We start from the raw sequence: 21,657 nt of genomic DNA on the forward strand, positions 1-21,657 counted from the left end.
TAAAATTCCTGATTATTTGAGAAAGGTCCATATACTATATTAGGTTGTGATGTCTCTTAAAAGAGAGATATACACACACACACACACATACATACATACATACATACACATGTACATGCTTGCACACACACACACACAAATTTATATAGCCTGACTTTTCTGGAATAAGTTGTCTAGAGTGCAATCCACTTCACAGTTTCTAAATAATCATTAATTTCTCCATCAAAAAAAAAATCAAGGGGATCCCTGGGTGGCGCAGCGGTTTAGCGCCTGCCTTTGGCCCAGGGCGCGATCCTGGAGACCTGGAATCGAATCCCACGTCAGGTTCCCGGTGCGTGGAGCCTGCTTCTCCCTCTGCCTATGTCTATGCCTCTCTCTCTCTCTCTCTCTCTCTGTGACTATCATAAATAAATAAAAATTTAAAAAAAACAAAAAACAAAAAAAAAATCAAGGAAGTATAGACACGGTTTTCTCTTTACCTCAAAACTAGGTTTTTTGGAGTATAAAACAGGCTTCTTGGATATATCTGAATATTATTTCAGCTCAAGTCATGATCCCTGTCCTGGGATGGGGCCCCACATTGGGCACTTCCCCCTCTCCCTCTGCCACTCCCTCACCTGTGCTCGCTCTCCCAAATAAATAAAATTTTTAAAAATAGAGTGTTGATGCCAGATTAAGGTAAAAAAATCTAAAGCAATGTACTGATACATAGTGGGTATGTCTAAACAAAAGAGCAGAAATATTTTCATGGCATGTATTAGCATCTGAATATCTCTAACATGTGACAGTGGAAACCCTCTGTAGATTCAAAGAAGTTTTTAGTTTAAAATAACCCCTTCTTGGAAGCATATTATAAAACCTACTTTAGCATCCCCAAAGTAGATGATCATTATAAGTGGAAAGGAAGAATCAAAATTTATCAAACTGGGATCCAAATTGTTGTATTACTGTCGTTGAATACAAGTAAAGAGAGATTTATCTGGCTGGAATTGCTCCATTGACATTATTCAATTTGTTAATATATTTAAATCAAGAATTTCCACATTTTTCTGGAGTGTGGAAAGATATTTTTGCTAATAAGTTTACAGGCCTTCAAGTAGAAAGTAGTTCTTTTTTATTATCTCAGTTAAAAATAGAAATGAAAATAGTCAAAGCTCTTCCTCTGAAGGTGTTTATTAAAACATCAGTGATAAAATTGCAATAATCTTTGAGATGAAATTAAGATGAGAGAAATTGTAGCATTTTTGTTGATAAAAATGATCCAGTAGAAAGACTAAAGATGCAAGAGAACATGCTAGAAGAATATGCTATTAAGTAAGCAAAGAGAGGATAAAATCCTGTGTATAAGAAAAAGTTTATGCCTTATGAACAGTGATTGTTTATCCATTATACAGAAAAGGAAGAGTTACATGGGCATAGATATATGTAGGTAAATAAATGTGGTAGAAATTGATAAAGTTCTTTTCTAATAGTTTCCGTTAACATGAATGAAAATGGGGACGAAAGGGGACATAATGGAAATTTGGAGAGAAGAGATACCTGTTTGATTGTTTTCTAGAAGAATGAGAAAATGAATAGACCAAGGTTGCCAAACAGCTTCTGAACCAATTTTAGGTATAAAGGATTTATAAAGTAAAATTATTTCTGGTCGCAGATGACATGATCTTATATGTAGAAAACCCTTCATTCCAAAAAGAAAAAAAAAAAAAACCTGTTATAACTAATAAGCAAATTCATTGAGGTTGCAGGATATAAAATCAACACTCAAAAATCAGTGGCATTTCTTTGCACTAAAAGTGAACAACCCAAAAAGTAAATTAAGAAAAGTTATATTTACAATAATATCAAAAAGAATAAAATGCTTAGTAGTAAAATTAACCAAGATGGTAAAAGACTGTACACTGCAAAATATTGGTAAAAGAAATTTAAGACACAAATAAATAGGAAGACATCCCATGTTCATGTATTGAGAGTCTTGATATTGTTAAGATGACATTCAATGCAGTCTCTATCAAAATCCAATGATATTTTTTATAGGAACAAAAAACTGCTCTAAAATGTATCTTAATGAATCTTAAGGGACATGAAACGGACAAAACAATCTATAGTCACTATGGAAGACAGTATGGCAGTTTTTCAAAAAATTAAAACTAGAATTAATCCACAGATACCACTTTGGGGTTTATACCCAAAAGAAAGCAGGACTCAAACAGATAATTATATACTGTGTGTATACGAGCAGTTAATCATCATAACCAAAAGATCAAAACAATTTATATGTCCATATAAGTGGCAAACAAAATGTATATACAAAAAATTGGATACTACTCAGCTATAAAAAGGAAAGAAAGTCTGATATATGCAACAACATGGATGAACTTGAAAAGCTGTATTAAGTGAAATAAGCCTGGCTCAACAAATATTGGATGATTCCATACATATAAGGTACCTAAAATAGGCAAATCTATCAACACAGAAAGTAGCACAGTGGTATCCAGGGGCTGAGGCGATGAAGGTATGGACAGTATTTAAATGGGTAGTTTCAGTTGGTGAAGATGAAAAGGTTCTGGAGATGGCAGGTGGTGATAGTTACACAACAAATGGACTTAATGCCACATAACTGTATAAAATGGTAATCTTTATGTCATGTGTGTTTAACCACAATTTAAAAAAATAAAAACTGACAATCTTAGTGTGAAGTTTTGTTTACAAGACTATAAAAGTGATTTTCATTTTGCAGTATTCACATTTATTTCCTTCAAGTTTGGCATCTTTGACTTTGTTTAAAATGTATAGAATTGGGGGTGGGGGAGAAGGAAGGAAAAGGAAGAAGATGGGAATTGAAGGGACCAAATGGATTTCTTCCTGATTTTGGAGGAAATGTTCACTTGATTTTGGAGCTATCATGTATCTGTTATTATTATGTATATGTATACATGAACTACATATATGTATATATATACATGTATACATGAACTATATATATATACACACACATACTGTGGGGGGGGCAAAAACAATATATAGTCTTGAATAGTAGTTAATGGTTCCATATCTTATGTTTTAAATGATTTTAAATTCTTTCTGAGAAGGTACTGTGTCTGTATACTACTGTACTAACTAGTGTAACGACTGGGACGGTGCCTGGCACATAGTAGATGTTCAATAAGTTTTATTAAAATAAAAAAGTACATATATAAACTTTGTATATTTGAAAATGTCATGTTTACATTTTTTGTTTGGAAAGTGGATTTGTGGAAGAGGATACCCCTAAAGAACTGTACCTTAATGTAATTGATAAGTAGAAATATGTATTGTGTATTTCTCAAGTCATTTCAAACATTTATTTTGGTTACATACTCAAAATTGTACAGAAATTTGAAATAGTAAGAGAGCAGAGTAGTATGCTCAGATTAGCTATGTATATTTTTTAGTAATGGGGAAGATACAAAAAATGTGGAATATAGGGCAGTTATGCTTTTGTAAACAAATATGAGAAGAAGGGCGGATTTCACTGCACACTTCCTTATTCTGTAATAGGGGTATCATAGCTTTAGCATGGCCATTTTAAAGATGAGAAAACTGTAGCAAAAGGTCGCCAAGCCTTGAACTAGAATGGTGATAGTTCTCTGGTATCTTTTAGAGAAGTGATTGCATTCCTATATCTAAGTAAGTGGAAACTGTTTCAGAGTATACTTCCTTGCCTAGTGAAGAGTGAAGGTAGGTAGGATATAGGAAGATCAAGAGCCACAAGATACCAGTTTTATTTTTCATCTCTGGATACAAACTTAATACATCTTTCCAAAGCTTTGTAATCTGGAATAGCTTTTTTTTTTTTTTTTCTGAGAGAGAGAGATTGGTGTTGGTAGGAAAAAGGAGAATCTTAAGCAGGCATTTCCTTTAAACGTGTATTTATGGGGGTCCTGGATGGCTCTGTTGATTAAGGTTGATTTCGGCTCACGTCATGATCTCAGGATCATGAGATGGAACCCTTTGGGCTCTATGCTGAGCATGGATCCTGATTAAGATTCTCTCCCTGTGCCTCTCTCCTTCCTCTACCCTGCTCGCTTTTGCTTTTGCTCTTCCTCTAAATAAATAAATAAATGTATGTATGTATGTATCTTTTCATTTGCCAACTTAAGTTTATTGAAACTGAACTTCTGTATGTCATTTCTTATTTTTCCCTTGATACGCATTCTTACCTACTTGCTGAAGAGGTCTTTTGAAAGGTGTACCGCAAGGAATGAAGTGCCATCTGTAAATTAATGCTTTTACCAAGGTAAAGACTAAATTTTATTTGTGTTTATAAAAGGAAAAAGTAGCTTCTGTATATTTAATGCATTAAAAAATTTGATCAAGTATTTAACTGTATTGGCTTATTAAGTTGACTAAGAGGGGAAAATGCTTTTCATTTCCTCCTATTACACATCTTTGTGTTCCTAACCTATACCAATGTGCTTTGCACATAGTAGGCTTTTTTTAAACATTTGATGGAGAAGTAAATTTTATTATGCTACTTTAAAGCTTCTAATAGCTAATTATGCATACTTTGTCATTTATAATCTTTAAACTTGGATTTCTTAACATATTCTCTTCTAAAAGAAAAAGACTTTCTATCTTCAGGTGCTAATGTATGTTTTAAAAAACAAAAACCTTGGAGTAAAGTAGCAGCACATAATGGTTTGTGGATTTTGAAAAGGTGCAGGCCATATTGTGCTGCCTCAAAAATACAAGGATCTGATCTTCTGAAGAAAATATATTTCTTTTTATTCATAGCTCTTATGATAGTGATGTCAGCAGTGCCTTAGCAGCACGTAAATATTGGCGTTAAGATTCTAAAATTATCTCCAGTATTAACTGTGCTGCTGAAGTAAGGTTGGCCATACTCTACAGTTTGATATTTTATAGTATAATATGTTTTACAGTTTAATATGTCTTAATGTGTCTTAATATTATTGATATATCTTCACTTTTATTGATAATTTCAATATTATTGATAATCTTGTGATGTTTAGTATTCTATAAAAATAAGTACTAACATTTCGGATATATTATATTTGTACTAAAGTAATACATAATTGCAGGACACCTGGCTGGCTCCATTCAGAGGAGCATGCAACTCTTGATCTCAGGGTCATGAGTTCGAGCCTCATGTTGGGTGTAGAAATTACATACATATATTTTTTAAAATAAAATAAAATCTTTTAAAAATAGAGTAAAATAATATAATTGCAATTTCATAATTGTGTTGAATGCCATGAAGTGGTTATTGAAAGAGCTTATACAGAGTCAAATGTATTTTAATGCATATCATATTTAATGTAAATACTGAAATTTTTTCTTCCAATATTTTCTCCTTTGTTTCCCTAGTAAAATGAAATTAAAGATAATTGTTTATCTCACCAGTAAGTGTGTGTTATAAAATACACATTCTGAACAGAACTTAGGAAACAGTTTTTAGTAATGTTTCTGATTATTTCCTTATAAGGGAAAAAGGAACTATCAAAACATATGAATTAAATTCCTGAAATCCTGGGTCTCAGAATGCTCTCATAATCATAATTTCAAAGGTAGGAAAGACCTTGCAGATGACCAGCCTATTTTTTTGGTTAGCTCAGGAAACAGAAACTCAAATAATTTGTCCCACACAACAGATTACAATCTTAATATATGCCTTCTAATTCATATTGTTTTTTCCTCATTTTTATTAAAATGTTTTTCTAAATCCTTAGCTGAAGATTTTTGACAAGTTAAAAATATAAAGGCCTTGTTTGACTTTTTTTATATCCAATATTTAATTTCAGAGTAAAAATTGTTATAATAGTTATTAATTTTATAGATACAAACACAAGTCAAAATTTTTACTTTAAGATTAGAAGGAGGGATCCCTCGGTGGCACAGTGGTTTAGTGCCTGCCTTTGGCCCAGGGCACGATCCTGGAGACCCGGGATCGAGTCCCACGTCGGGCTCCCGGTGCATGGAGCCTGCTTCTCCCTCTGCCTATGTCTCTGCCTCTCTCTCTCTCTCTCTCTCTGTGACTATTATAAATAAATAAAAATTTAAAAAAAAATTTAATTCTAAAGATTGGAAGGAAAAAGTTTACCTTCTTTTTATTTTGTTGTTTTATTAAGTCATTAAGCTAAAAATTAATATTCAGGATAACAGAGGTATGTTTGTGTAGTATACTACACTTCTGGCCTCCTTTTCTACAAAGAATATCTTAATCTTTTCAACTGTATCCAAGCAGAAAATCTACAGAATAAGAGCAGTTCTTAACAAATCATTTTCTAATTATTGCCGCTTTTAGAAGCTCAAAAAGTATTTCAAATATAATTTAAGGAATTGGGGGATCCCTGGGTTGCTCAGCGGTTTGGCACCTGCCTTTGGCCCAGGGCGCGATCCTGGGGTCCCGGGATCGAGTCCTGCGTCGGGCTCCCGGCATGGAGCCTGCTTCTCCTTCCTCCTGTGTCTCTGCCTCTCTCTCTCTCTCTCTCTAGAAGTCTATCATAAATAAATAAATAAATCTTTAAAAAATATATTTAAGGAATTGTATTCGATGATCTTCTGTTTAAATTATCATTTGAAGGTAAAGAAACTATATGATAAACTGTTTTAAGAACAGTTTTTCCTATGCAAAAGAATTTTCTCTCAAATAAGTAAGCAGCATATCATATATATGATAGCTAGAATTAAATGCCAGCTTTTACATGGAAATATGTATTGCCTTGGTGTTTTAAAAATCATTCATCAAGCTCTTAACCTGTTTTCCTTTATTTCAACTATTTTATAAAAAGACTATAACAAATAATGATAATTTTTAATTCCACTGAAAGGATTCAGGATTTAACATCTCAATACTTAGAAATATCTATTGAATAAACTACAAAGTTTGTGTAGTATTTTCCAGAACAACTCAGGAATTTGATTTCTTTTTTCTGTTTTTGTTTTCCTAAGTATATTTTGACTTAATTTTGGGAAATTATATTTAATCTAATCTGAATGACAGAAAACCTGGATTTTTACATTTACTAGGTGAATCTTTGTATTTAACTCCTCCAGATGTGAAGAAGGAACATTTGGGGCTATTACAGCTAAATGAAAACTTTGCTTGTCTTAATCCTGAGAATAGATTAAAGAAAACTTGGGACGCCTGGGTGGCTCAGCAGTTGAGCCTCTGCCTTTGGTTCAGGGCATGATCCCAGGATCGGGGATTGAGTCCCACATCGGGCTCCTTGCAAGGAGCCTGCTTCTCCTTCTCCCTCTGCCTGTATCTCTGCCTCTCTCTGTGTCTCTCATGAATAAATAAATAAAATCTTTTAGAAAAAAAAGATTAAAGGAAAATTGAAATATTGGTGAAGTGCAAAACTATAGAAAAACTGTTACATTGAAATTTATTGTAACAGCATACAACTTCTTTCCAGTCTCTTACTAAAGAAGAGGAAATGGCCTGTCGGTACCTAATGAAACACATTTTAGGTAATTCGGCAGAACTGGTAGTTTTATTTGTATGCGTTAATACACTTCCATCTTTGTGTAATTTTGAACACATAAAGAGAAAATAGTAAAATAACAGACCCCTTAATAACCTAAATTTGGCTATTTTACAAAGAAAAAATAGGATGTATGTTAAATTTCATTTTTTCCATCTTTGGAAAAAATCCTCATCTTTTTCATTCAGTTTCTTTTTAAGTTGATGCAAAATAATTTCAATATTTAGCATATTAAATCTTATGGATTGAGTTTGGAACTAACTCAGAGGACTCAGGCAAGTATGCAAGAGATAGAGGAATATTTTAATAGTTGAATAACTCAATTTACATGCTATATTTAAATGCAGATCTCTTAAGATCACACATTCTAATAAGTGATAGTAGTTATGAAAATTTGGCCTTAGACTAAATTCTGTACTTAACCATAAAGGTTTTCTTCATTCAATTATATATCTTTTTAGTTGTTATAGAAATTACATGTTTGTTAGCCACAAAGTATCATTATGGATGCATGCTCAGGTTAGTCATAATTGGATTAGCAAGATTATACTTTCATAAACCGTGATCTCTAAGTTAATGATTTATTTAGAAGTTGACATTCTAAATCAATTTTTTTTCCTTTTGCAGGTGGATATTACTATCCTTTATTCATCGAAAACGTTTTATTCTAAGTGTTAATTTCTCATTGAGTATTGACAGAAAGGAGAAAAATTAATGTCCCAAACTTTTGAGATAGATTTGGCTCTAGTAAGTATTTAGACATGTTATTTGCATACCTAGGAGAAGAAATGAGAACATCATGATTTCCAGCTAAAATTGTTTATTTTCTTACCTCTGTCAAAGGATTTCTTGTAATTTCTATCTTATTACAAATAACTTAAGCCCCTTTAATGCAGAATTAACTCACCAGAAATGTGAGAGTATATGTTCTTGCCTTGTTTGTTTATAAATATATATCTCACAGATTTCTGATATTTTTTAAAGCTATATACAATGAAGAAAATATTGACAAAATAAGTTTAAACCTTTTATGTTAAAGTTACTGTGCAGGGTGACAAGTTAGTTGCTTTTTTTTTGTCCCTATTATACTGAAATTAAATTTAACATTTATAATATCTATTTGAGTCTATTCCTTGATTACTAATACATGGAATTCATGCAAAAACTTTTATGAGTAAAATACTTAAATTAGCATTTTAATAATTACAGGTCCCCCTTAATTCTGTGGAACCTTGATATTAATTGTATCCTTGTGATTGAACTTCTGTGTTTTGAAGAAATGAAAACTACCTGGAAAATGTTATTGTTTCTATCATATGCTGTAGGTTAGATTTTATTTGAGAAGTTGTGCTGAGAAAGAAGAACTTTTAAGCTACTTTTATATAAAATGTTACTCAATTTGATTAACTTGTAATCTAAAAGTATTTTTTTAATCTTTGTTTTATAATTTAGCCACTTACCATGGATTATTCTATTAAGAAATATCTTTAGGAAGCGGTAGGAATTTAAACCACCTCAGAGTTTATTTCCACATTTCATTTTTAGATTTTGGGATTGCTTATATTCTAGCATTTCAGGAATATAAGTTCTTACGGTACCACTAAAACCTTTTTCTTTTTTGGACTTAATGCATATGATAGTAAATTATAGGAGACTTTTTTAAGTTTACCAATCATCAATTAAAACTGCAATTTTGGCATGAAGCAAGCAAGAGTATTTGTTGCCCTGTAGTATAAGTCAAGAAAGTTTAAGTACATCATTTCTTAAGAGAATTTGTAAACTTTAAAATACTTAATGTAGATTTTTATATTAATATGTTTATATTTTCATGAATATTTTGTGGCAGTGTGAAAATGCTAATGTTTGACAGGGCGCATTAAAAATAGACTTGAAATATTTATATAAAGAGAGGTACAAATTTATTCTATGTAAATGCTAAAGATCAGCACTAAGCAAAACATAAATTTCTGCCCTCATAGAGATTACTGTCTTGGGAGTGAGGTGAATGTAATAGAACATAGAAAAAAACCTGAAAAGTACTATATATGTGGTGTGTCAGATGATAATGAGTTCTATGTAGAAAAATAATGCAAGGGAGGGGGGTATAAAGGATGGAATAAAGTTGTTTAGAATGCAGGAGAGAGATGTTTTTAAATATTACGTCTCAGACATGGTATTTAGACAAAGATTTTTAAAACGATAAGGAACAAATCATTAGGTTTCTGGGAAAAGAGCCTTTCAGGCAGATGAAATAACAACTACAAAGATTTTGAGGCTGAAGCATTTTTGGTGTGTACAAGGAATAGCAAGGAGATCTGGGTGGCTATGATTAAATATACAAGAAGAGATTCATAGCTTATGGAATCAAAGAGTTTATAGGGGCTAGATTTTATGGCTGTTTAAACTTTTAGCTTGATCTACAGATTTAATTTTTCATACATCTTTAAGAAAAGCTTGAGAATGGTATGTGCTTCAGCCTATTTGACCTTTGTAGGTAGAACAGTATTTTTATGAATCTGACTCAGGGTTAGAGTTTAGGTTTATATTTAGAATATAAACAGAATGTTTAAATAGTTGGTTAATAGGTACATGTGTGATGATTGCATTTTTACAAATTGTGCTTTGATGGCTCTGAAGTTGTTTTCCACTTGATCAGTATACCTTGTCAAAGCTAAGGGCTCCAGGAGATACTCCAGGAGTAAGGTCAGTGCCTTACTCATGTTTGTCATTTACCCAGACGAATCACTGCCATCTTGGACTCCTTCCTTCTGGAAGTGCTGCCATAATTAAGGATTTCATTATTTCTCACCTGTTCTGTAGCTTCTTATCTGAGGAGTTCTTTGCCTATAATTGTTTCATTCATTATAGTATATATCCCACTAATTTAATCTTCCTAAAACACTACTTTTGCTTATAGGATAACAGTTAAACTCCTTAGCTTATACCTCATGAACTTTCCCTGACTAATCAAGTTTTTCCATTTTTCTGCAAGTGAACTAATCTCGATCCATTTTTTTTTTTTTGCCTTTATTTATGCCATTTCACTGACTGCCACTCTCCCTCAACTAATTCTTATACATGCTTAGAAATGAGCGAGACCTCTTATGTGTGGTAAATGTTTCCTTACTTTAAAAATATGGTATTAGGGCAGCCCAGGTGGCTCAGCGGTTTAGCACCGCCTTCGGCTCAGGGCATGATCCTGGAGACCTGGGATCAAGTCCCACATCGGGCTCTCTGCGTGGAGCCTGCTTCTCCCTCTGCCCCCCCCTCTCTCTCTCTCTCTCTCTCTCTCTCTCTCTCTCTCTGTGTGTGTGTCTCCTGAATAAATAGATAAGATCTTTTTTAAAAATACGGTATTATCCCTCCTTCTTGTGATATGAACGCTTTATATCCATAGTTCTTAACCTTTTTCTCTAACTTAACACACCTGAGGGACATAACACTGAGGTCATTAATTGGACCTCATTTATTAATCCATATTAACCTTTTAAATGTATTAACCATATAAATAAAATTTTTAAATTTTATGGGATGTCTGGGTGGCTCAGCGGTTGAGTGTCTGCCTTTGGCCCAGGATGTGACCCCGGGGACCCGGTATGGAGTCCCACATCGGGCTCCCCAGAGGGAGCCTGCTTTACCCTCTACCTGTGCCTCTGCCTCTCTCTCTGTGTCTCTCATGAATAAATTAGTAAAATCCTTTAAATTTTTTTTTTTATTTTATAAACAAAATGAAGAAAAGCAAGTGGACTAAGATGCCCAGAATTTGAAAACTTCAGCCTAAGTATCAGGTTCCAAAGTTTAAATACTAATTTTATGCTGATAAGTAATACAGTTGGTTTTTTTTCCCTCAGTTACGTGAAAAATTCTTCCCTTCTCTCCCTCTGGCCCCCTCTCTCCCCCTTCCTTCCCTCCCTTTTTCTCTCTGTCCTTTTCTCTCTCTCTCACCTATTAATTGAGTATGGACCAGCCAAAGACATCTCTAGGATTTTAGCATATTTAAAAGAATAATAAATTATTTTAATTTTTCAATATTGTAAAAGCAATAAATATTTTAAGAAATAATCCATGTGTTTATTATAGTGTTGTTTATAATATTAAAAATTGGGAAGAGTTTTTAAAGTGTCCAGTAATAAAAGCTGATTAAATAACATGCTGAGTGGAATACTGTGCAGGTATTTAAAATAATGCAATGAATATTTAATCAGCTAGAAATTGTTCATATTAAGTAAAGATATGTCAGATATTATGAACAGCCTCCTTAGAATACATTTACTAAACTGTTATTACTGGTTTACTATGGGTGTGAAACAAATCTTATTAGGGTGAGGAGGTGAATCATATTTTCATGATTATAAATAAGCATGTATGATTTCTGTGATTCGAGGAAAGGGAAGTTTGTTTTTTGAAAAGGAGAAATACTTGAAAAATAAAAAAAAGATTATTTGAAGCAGACTTAAACCACATAGTCCCCTCCGGAAATCTGTAAATGGAAATCCTACTGAGTTCAGGAACTTTAAAAGTGATAATGAAGAATTAACTATCAGGGAAGAACTGAACAACAGATAATTTCAAAAATTAGGTAATTTTAAAATCAGCTGTAGGGGAACAATCTGTTTTCAAAAGAGTATTGAAAGGAACTCAAGAATCACTTCTTGAATTCTTTGTTGTGTGGTTTCACTGTCATTTCTCCATTCTTCCAGCCCCCAAAACCTCAAAAGGTAAGTATGAAAAAAAAATCTATTTTAATTTTGAAACCATATTAATGAACTATGTAAAGAAAAATCTAGTTTTATGGTTATAAATACTTAACAGCAATTAAACAAATTTTCAGATCTAAAAATTAAGGATATTTTCCTGTTTTGGGGGCACCTGGCTGGCTCAGTCAGTAGAGCATGTGACTTGATCTTCTGGTCATAAGTTCAAGCCCCACTTTGGATATAGAGCTTACTTTAAAAAAATTATTTTTCAATAGGAAAAAAAATTTCCTGTTTAAAAAGATTTGTCTTAATTTCTTCTAGCATAAATGTAACACATAGGCATAGAAATCTTGGAAATGGCAAAAAAAAAATTCTGTTTTTAAAAATCACATTTTTGGGGATCCCTGGGTGGTGCAGCGGTTTAGCGCCTGCCTTTGGCCCAGGGCGCGATCCTGGAGACCCGGGATCGAGTCCCACGTCAGGCTCCCGGTGCATGGAGCCTGCTTTTCCCTCTGCCTGTGTCTCTGCTTCTCTCTCTCTCTCTCTCTCTCTCTCTCTCTCTCTATCATAAATAAAAATTTTTTTTAAATCACATTTTTACCATCCAGTAGCAACTATTATCAGCTTTATTCCCTTCTAGTTGCATAATAGGATTAGCAAATTTTTATTTCTTAATCCAATTCATAACTATACAAGGGATAGAAATGTAGAGCATCTCCCTCTAGAAAAGAGAGATGAGATATGCTTCTGGCTAAGAAATTTTACATTTCTAAAACATACCTTAAACTACTAATTTTATAATTTGTTCCATAATATTTTACTGTAGAGGATCCCTGGGTGGCTCAGTGGTTTAGCACCTGCCTTTGGTCTGGGGCACGATCCTGGAGTCCCAGGATCGAGTCCCACGTCGGGCTCCCGGCATGGAGCCTGCTTCTCCCTCCTCCTGTGTCTCTGCTTCTCTCTCTTTCTCTATTATGAATAAGTAAATTAAAAAACAAATCTTAAAAAAAAATTTTACTGTAAAAATGCTTTAAATTTATTAACTTTTTTTCTCATGATTAGCAAATTTGAACAGATGAGAAGATACATCTTGTTGACCCTATCTGTTCCTTTAGCACACCTTCATGCCAGCCCCAAGGGTACCTTTCCATAGTGCTCAGAAGCATCTGAAGCATGGGAAGTCACTGAAGTTTTTTTTAGCAGGAAAGTAAGAAAAATACTGAAATATGTGTAATACTGGGTCAAGATTTGCTCAAAGAGAAATCTAAGACTGATAAATTATGAGTTTGTTTCTTTTGTATCCCCACAACCATATCAAATTTATCAAAAGGCTGAGCTGTTCTAAAATTGTGGGATTTGTATTTGGTACTCAAAAAGCATTAACAATTATAGACACTTCAGTTCAAAACATGGCTAAATGAATATGACACAACTGTATGAATTCATAGTGTATGACCTTTCTGTTGATCTATTTAGAATGTAAGCAAAAGTGGTATGTCTTAACTTGTTTTTCTCACATGTAAATATTTTATAATTTAACTAAAACTCTTAATAGTAAATTAGAACGGTTTAGAACCTGAAAACTTGGCTAGTAGAATAAAGAAAATATTTTCGGGAAGCCTAAAATTCTTACTTTATTTGTGGAAGGGAGGGGTATTTGTCACCAAAACAGGCCTATGGCACAGATTTCAAGTCAGACCCTTTGTTGTACCAGTTTTGTCAGCGTTTTAGTGGTTTATTGCATCCTTTGGAAAAAAAAAAAAAACAGGAAAACCACCCATAGGTAAAGCCTCAGGTCCATAATAAATAAGCTATTGTACCATTTTTAAAAATTAATGGTTCTTAGATGTGTTTACCTCTAAAATTCAAGGAATTGGGACCTTTAAAAAGTGTTGACTTACTCATTTTAGAAAATTCTACTAGTTATACTCTTCAGGAAACGTTTATGGTGTTTTTATTATACTTCCTATATTCATTAAGAAAGTAAATCCCCCCCCCCCCAATCCAAAAAAAGAGAATTCCTTTAGTGTACTCTTATTTTCAACAATACCAGATGGTCTTGGTTTGTGGATAGCCAAGTTGGATAATTTAATTTGGAATTTAGGTAGAGTTTGAACAGATTTCAAAACTAGCATGAAAACGGTTTATTTAGGTTAACCTATTATATGCTAATAAACCTATTATATGCTAATAAACCCATAAACCATCGTGGTTGGAAGTCTTGGTGTGTATGGCTCATATCAGGATACATGTAGAATATGGTGTGAACCAACTAGAGTGCATTCAGAGAATTGAAAATGGGGTGTTCAAATATCCTAAGGAATGGATGAAGGTATTGAGAAACTTCTTGAAAAAGAGAAGACAGGGCAGCCCAGGTGGCTCAGTGGTTTAGCGCTGCCTTCAGCCCAGGGCATGATCCTGGAGACCCGGGATCGAGTCCCACGTCGGGCTCCCTGCATGGAGCCTGCTTCTCCCTCTGCCTCTGTCTCTGCCTCTCTCTGTGTGTCTCTCATGAATAAATAAATAAAAATCTTAAAAAAAAAAAAAAAAAAAAAAAGGACAAGTAACAATCTTGAAGCTTGGGTATTTTGTTTTGCACTAAAGAGCAAAACCAGAAAGATCAAGTTTCAGAGATGAAAATACAGCTCCTTAAAACAAGCAAGGGCTTTTTACCAGCTTTGAATGTGTGCATTATAGAAGTGGACTGCTTTATCGAGGACCTCAAAAGTGATGAAATGGGAATGAGGGGGGTAGTTAGGTTTAAAGATACTATTTGAAATGAAGAAAATGAATACATCATCTTAACTCCTTTAAAATACAAGAGCATTTGTGCTAACAAAGGACAATTTTTGATTAAAGAAAGTGATAGGGAAATGATGGAATTTTTTTTGTTTTGCTTTTGGATAGTTTCTACTGATAATCATTGTTTAAACAGACTTGACAATGTCTAAGGAAGGTGCCCTAAGAAGTTCAAGATTTCCAGAAACAGGTCACTTGTCAGAACTATGAAATAAATGAAAATGTTAACTTATCAAATACTAGAGTTGGAACATAATATTTAAATACTAAAAGCTTTCATAGGTTGGCATTTGTTTTCAAGAAGGATAACTTTTTGAAGGCTATTGGACAAATCTGGTATAGAACTAGATTATTAAGTTTTCATTTTCCTCTTAAGACCAAAAGAGAGAAAAGTTGAAAAATACAGATAAACTTACAGGAAGGAATTGATTCTACAGAAATCTTAATTGTACATTTTAGTTTGAGATGAGTTATCAACCAGGCATTCTTTGATGTTTATATTTTGTGGTGCTTGTATGTTCATAAGACTGCAGGGCCATGGCTTGGACTTAGAATTACCACTCATGGGATTCTCTTTTTGTAGTAAAATATAGGGGGATCCAGCTTCAAATAGAGTTTTTCATGTCTCACCAGGCACATAGTAGGTGCTCAGTAACTTATTAAATGGAGTGTTCCCAGGAGGATCAATATCACTCTGAAGTTGGCAGTGGGGTCTAGTTGATTCTGGCATCAAATATGCAGGAAATGATTCTGTAGTATCTTTGCCAGTTGTTATGGGGCCAAATCATTGTTGAGACAATGTTATGGCTTGGCTAAGATAATTTTATGACATCTTTTAATCCAGGCCTTTAAGAGTTTTTATAGTTAAGTACTTTTTCAAACTACTCTGGTTCTCTTCAAAATTACTTGAGACATTATGGATATGAGATAATTGTAAATACAATAATGAACGTCAACTGTGGCACATTTTTTAAGGTGTATTTACCACTCTGGGAAATAAACCAATAATTTTTTATTGTTTACATAATTTAGTGAAGATGACCCAAATCAAATTTTAAAGTATTTTAATACCAAAGGGTTGGTTTTTTCAAACTGCATATAGAAACCAAGCTTTAGATACTGCTATTAGTGATAGAAATAACTGTTAGTACATTCACTGTCCTTTCCCAGAAACTTTTACATTTTGTAACCCACTTAAGTCTCATAAGTACCTGGTGAGGGAAGTTCATCATTACCCCTGTGTTAGAAGCAAAGAAATGGGAGTTACAGGAAAACAGTATGCCTGATGCCACATAACTTGTAAGGGGTGGGGATGGCCAGTTACTCAAGTTCAGGTGGTTTGATTGCAGATATCATGCTCTTAGTAATTATATTTACAGCTTCTGTCCTATATTAAGAGGTAGAGGAGATAAAATTAACAAACATTAAGCACTAAAATGCTAAAAAATAATACGGATACCTTAAAGATAGATTTGTATGTGGAAATATTCTACCAAAAGCAGATCATTTTCTCGAATATTCCATGATGGTACTATTGTCCCACTTCAGGGAGACATGTTCTTAGAAGTGTGTTTTGGTGAGATTTGACATGGAGTGTGTTTGTATGGCCCACGGACATACACGCAGGTAAATGAATTCAGTCAGCTTCAGCATAATGGCATAGTCCTGGGTAAACTGCCCCCACCTAACTGTCCAGAATAAAGTCTACACAACCTATGTTACACCTGGTTGTATTGTTTTTAAGGCAGTAAAGCATCAAGCACCATTGTCATTTCAAACACGCTGTGTATCTCTGGAAGCTCATTAGAATCTAAGAAAAACAGACCTTTTGTAGCTAAAAGGCTGCAAACTATGCGATATAAATTGTGACTTGTTTTGCAGATAATCCCTAAGCTATCAGACATATTATTTTCTTAGTATTTCCTATCAATTTAAAGAATTGGACTTCTGGCAGGGCTTAAAAAAAAATAAACTTCATTCTGTCTCATTGAGCATTTCCAGGCAGTATAGCAAATGCTTACTCTTAGCTTTTAGAAACCTCCTCAGGTATTAGCTTAGAAGGGCAACCTCCTCTCAGCCTCTCCACATACACACGGAACATAAGTCCCTTTTCTGTACTATCATCCTCATAAGTTTTTATTGTTTATCTTACATCCTACTGTGATGATTTTCCTATTTCTCTGCTGTTGGGCCATAAGCCTAACAGGCTTGAGTCCAGAGACTGTGTATTAACTCTGCCCATTTATGACTAATGTAGGATGTAGAACTGGTGGCCTCGCCTAGCACCAACATCAGTAACATGGTAGTTCCTTTCCTTGGTATGTAATACATTGATCCCGATATTGGGCCACTCAAAACCACTCCCTAGGCAGCCAGAAATTAGATCTTGCTTTTCAGTGGAAGTCTCTCAGTCTCAATTAGGTCAAACCTATTTATAGATCACCAGGATCACAATTTCACCGAAGGATCAGAAGGAAAGATAAATTAGAAACATGAAATGATGTTTGCCAGGTAATAAGAGTTTTATATGTGAAATAGTTATTTTGTAAGGGCTCTTTATTTCTCATTATCTCCTAGGTAACATAGGCAAGAAAAACTTTGACAATATATCTGATGTAAGTCTTAAGAAAAATTGTCTGTAGCAGGCTGAAATGGATTCCCAGATGTTCTTTCTCAGATTTTACAAGAAAGCACTATGGAGGTCAGGAATTTCAGTTAGCTTCTCCAACCTCTCAAGATTCAGGGTTTTAAAAGTTTTAAGTACTTTAAAAAGTATTAAAATTACTTAATGGCCTTTTGTTCCCACTTCATCGATGATCTGATTGACCCTATAGTAGTTTGCTTAAGACAGCTTTAAAGTCCAAGTCAGCCTTGCTTAAGCCGATGAAATCATACAAGCTTGTGTGTAAGAATCTGACCAGAAAGCTCTTTGTAACTAATTCTGTTTCTACCACCTCAAGAAATAGATGTGTTCGTTTGCTTCCTTACCTGAGATCTGGGCGTTCCTCCTTTACCTAGCACTGCGTTTGTGTTCATGCTACTCTCCCTCCCAAACCTTGCCTGCCTCAACTCCACGGTACACAATCCTGAACCCCGTCTGCCTAAACCTGTGACCTTCCAATGCTCTGCTCTGCATTGGGAAATCTAGTTTCTGGGCTCTACTTTCGTTTGAGGGCCCCAGGTATATTACCAAACGAATCTTAATAGCTTGTTCACTATACAACATAGCCTCTGTTGCTCTTCATAGTTAATCCACCCAAACTAGACATAACCTACCTACCTTGTCAAATATTTAGGTGTTTTATAGTTAACAAATGAATTCCTTGGTAACTTACCGAACACGTTTGCTACTCTAAAACTAGTTTTCATTTTTTGATCACTTTTCTAAAATAAACTTCTCGCCTCCAGAGAATACTCCATATCCTCCTCAATTTTATTTTATTTTTAATTTTTATCCTCATTTTTAGACAAGTAAAAAGCCTGAGATATCCTTGCTTTAGAATAGGATTTTGATATCTAGATTCTAGATACAACACATGGCACAAAGGAAGCATGAGATGGTGAAATCCTCTTACAACCTCATCTTCAATCCAGGCCTGCATATAGTAGTCCCCTCTTATCTTTTGGGGATATGTTCCAAGACTCCCAGTGGATGCATGAAACCACAGCTAGTACTGAGCCCTATACATACCATGTTTTCATAAATATATATATATATATATATATACACACACACACACACACTCATGGTAGAGTTTAATTTGTAAATCAGGTACAGTAAGATTGACAATTGCTAAGAAAAAAAAAAAACCTACAGTAACAATAATAAAAGTTAACCTAAATGTGGTCCCTCAAGATACCTTGTACTCACCTTCGTGATGATGTGAGACGATAAAATCCCTATGTGATGAAGTGAGGTAAATGATATAAGCCTTGTGATGTAGCATTAGGCTACTATAGACCTGATACTTCATCAGAAGGGGATCATCTGCTTCTGGACTGCAGCTGACAGCAGGTAACTGAAACCATGGAAAGCCAAGCCAAGGATAAGGGAGCCTACTGTAGTATTAGCCACGGAGGGGTCTAAAGTGGTTGGAAATTACTTTTTCTAGCTAAATTTACTATTACTATCATTTTGTTTCATTTCCTGTCTTAGTATGATAATCTTTTTATATAAAATTGTACTGTTTGTATCTTCATAATTTTAATTTATTCATGTGTGGACTGTAGTTTTAAAATTAGTGATACCTGATGTTACTTCTAATAACCATTTCCTTACACATATAAAAGCAACATTAAAACTAAACTGAAAACATATCTCACATAGTAGATATCCAGCAAACATTTAAATTAATATTGAATGAATAAATCTGATTTATTTTTAACATGGCAGTTTTAAAATGTAAGTCAGAACTTTTAGAATTCTGTTATCAACAATCTTAGAATTTTAGAACTTTTGTGCATTCAGTGTTTACTTTTAGTAAATATTTTTATATTTAATTTTTCATGGTTGAAAAGATGAAAGTTCTCATAAAAATAGTAAAATGGATGTTTTAGATTAATTCTTTTTAGACTGTGCTTTTGGTTCTGTTACTTGCTCCCACAGAAAATAATGTAAGCATCTCTAAAGAAATAACTTAGAATTAGTATTCATTCAGGAGTTCATACAAGAATTAGGAATAATGTGGAAGATCCAGTAATATAAATTAGGAATGAAAATGCTCATTACGGTAACTTGATTCTAGATACGCACATCTGGTTATTTTCTATGATTTTGTCCTTATTTTTAAGATCTCAGACAAAGTTCCATCAGTTCATTCTCATTCAGTAATGTGTGTACAGCTATTCATTCATCCAAGTCACTTTGTTCAGAGCCCTTCCCTCTGATACCAGTCTCTTCAGTGTCCTCAAGGTGCCATTTCTTTTAGATAACAGTTGAGCATGTAAAAGAAGCTAAAGATTTCCCACTGGTTTAGAAGACCATGAAATGAAGCAGAGCAAAAGGTTATAATGCAGTACAATAAATTCATATTTCTGAATATTATGCTAAAGAAGTGTTTTAAGTAGCTTGGTTATTTTGCTAGAGAAATGACAATGTAAATAGAAGTTTAAACTGTTCCTATCCCAGAGAAGTTAAGTGTGGTCCTACTCAGATATTTAAAAATTGGCTGTGGTACTTACTACTGGTTAGATGTATGACCTTAAGTAAGTTGCAGTCTCTCTCCAATCCTCAGTTTAAAATTATAAGTGAGAGATTGAATTTGGCTCTGTCCTGCCCCATATTTTTAAAATCCTAAGCAAAATCATCCTCCAATATAACCATTTTGCATGTAACTCTTTATATTGACATACTATAAAGGCAAAGGAAAAAAGTTAAATCTTATAGATTTATGTGGAAACTTGAATATTAGAATTTTGCAAGTTATATGTTTAACTTTGCCATTATAGAAAAAAATTGTTAGATTTATTTCTCCTACCCTTTGTCAAACCGACATCTTGATTTTTGAGACAGTTAAAAAAAGAAAAACAATCCCCACTGGAACTTAAAGAAGTACTTGCTGTACTATAAGTGAAAAATAATAGAATTTTAAAATTTTATCAGATAAAGCATTTAACTGAATTAATGGGACATTAACTGAGGATTCAACTTGAGGAATTCCAATTTCCTTAAAGGAGATTTCACTTTATTTCAAGCTGAACAATATTACATTGTATTCATGATTTGACCACACACCTAAAGATGTACATTGTAAAGGATTTGCATTATGAAACTTTCAGTTATAATCTGTTGATTGTAAGCAAGGCCATGTACTTGTAGATCTCTCCTACTGTCAGAAATTGCATCAGAAGGGATTGGATTAAAAAAAAAGGGGGGGGGGATTGGACTATCAAGTATGGCCACTGGTTTTGATCATGGTTATGTCATATTCATGTAGTACAGTAGGACAGTTCTACTCATATGTACATCTATTCTTGAATAGTGTAAAAATCTGAGTTGGTTATAATTTGAGGCCTCAAACCTGTGAGTGAAAGTAAATATAATTTTAAGTCACTAAAAATAGTTATTAAAATGGAACTTTAAAATTTTTTAGAAGTTGGGAGTCCCCAGCTGGTTCAGTCAGTACATTATACAGATCTTGTTCTTGCAGTCATGAGTTCAAACCCCACATGTAGCATAGAGTTTACTTTAAAATGTTTTAATTTTTCAAGTGATTCTTAAGGGCCTATTCTATGGCCAGTACTTTGCTGCAGTCCAAAAAAAGATGGTCATTGTCAGCATAGAACTTTGAGCCTAGATGGAAATATGTACTAACATACGAGAAACAACTAGAAAATAGTGGAGTGTAAATTCTGTCGTGCAGACTTGAAGTTCAGTAGAAGCTCACAGAAAATGTGGACTTAAACCATCAGAAAAGACTTCTTAGGTGGGAGATGAGCTGGGCTTAAAGAATAAGTAGAATTAATTCAATGAAATGAAGAAATCAGAGACTTTCAAGTGCAGGAAATATGATTCAAAGCATCAAGTAGGAAGGAATAAAACACCTACACTAGATTGAAAAGAGAGATTGGTATTGGGGAATAATAGGTAGGGAAATGAGTGTAACCATGTAGGAGATTGTTTTTAGAAGAAAACGAGTATTGGATTGCCTGCAACCCTTTGAGAGCCAAAA

The 21,657-nt window shown here is 33.8% G+C and overlaps 1 protein-coding gene and 2 non-coding genes across 43 annotated transcripts in view; all 3 read left to right on the top strand.

The window, feature by feature from the left end:
- Window positions 1-21,657, top strand: part of LOC102156997 — a 126,772-nt gene that overhangs the window by 58,868 nt on the left and 46,247 nt on the right. For 22 of the 41 annotated variants that reach the window (XR_005376132.1, XR_005376148.1, XR_005376135.1 and 19 more), the window contains 2 exons: window positions 4,216-4,279; window positions 8,118-8,237. The exons of 8 other annotated variants lie outside the window; for them this stretch is intronic. The gene's annotated coding sequence lies outside the window, so the exon portion shown is untranslated. Of the gene's footprint in view, window positions 1-4,215; window positions 4,280-7,421; window positions 7,477-8,117; window positions 8,238-8,699; window positions 8,894-19,914; window positions 19,991-21,657 lie in introns of those variants that run through there. 11 more of the 41 variants (XR_005376155.1, XR_005376154.1, XR_005376147.1 and 8 more) reach the window with 5 other exon arrangements.
- Window positions 4,666-4,724, top strand: MIR15A (microRNA mir-15a). The gene has a single exon (NR_049277.1). It is a non-coding gene; the product is annotated as a microRNA mir-15a (primary transcript).
- MIR16-1 (microRNA mir-16-1) lies at window positions 4,806-4,870 on the top strand. The gene has a single exon (NR_049278.1). It is a non-coding gene; the product is annotated as a microRNA mir-16-1 (primary transcript).

The sequence above is a fragment of the Canis lupus genome, chromosome 22, assembly GCF_011100685.1.
Source record: "Canis lupus familiaris isolate Mischka breed German Shepherd chromosome 22, alternate assembly UU_Cfam_GSD_1.0, whole genome shotgun sequence".
Taxonomy (NCBI): domain Eukaryota; kingdom Metazoa; phylum Chordata; class Mammalia; order Carnivora; family Canidae; genus Canis; species Canis lupus.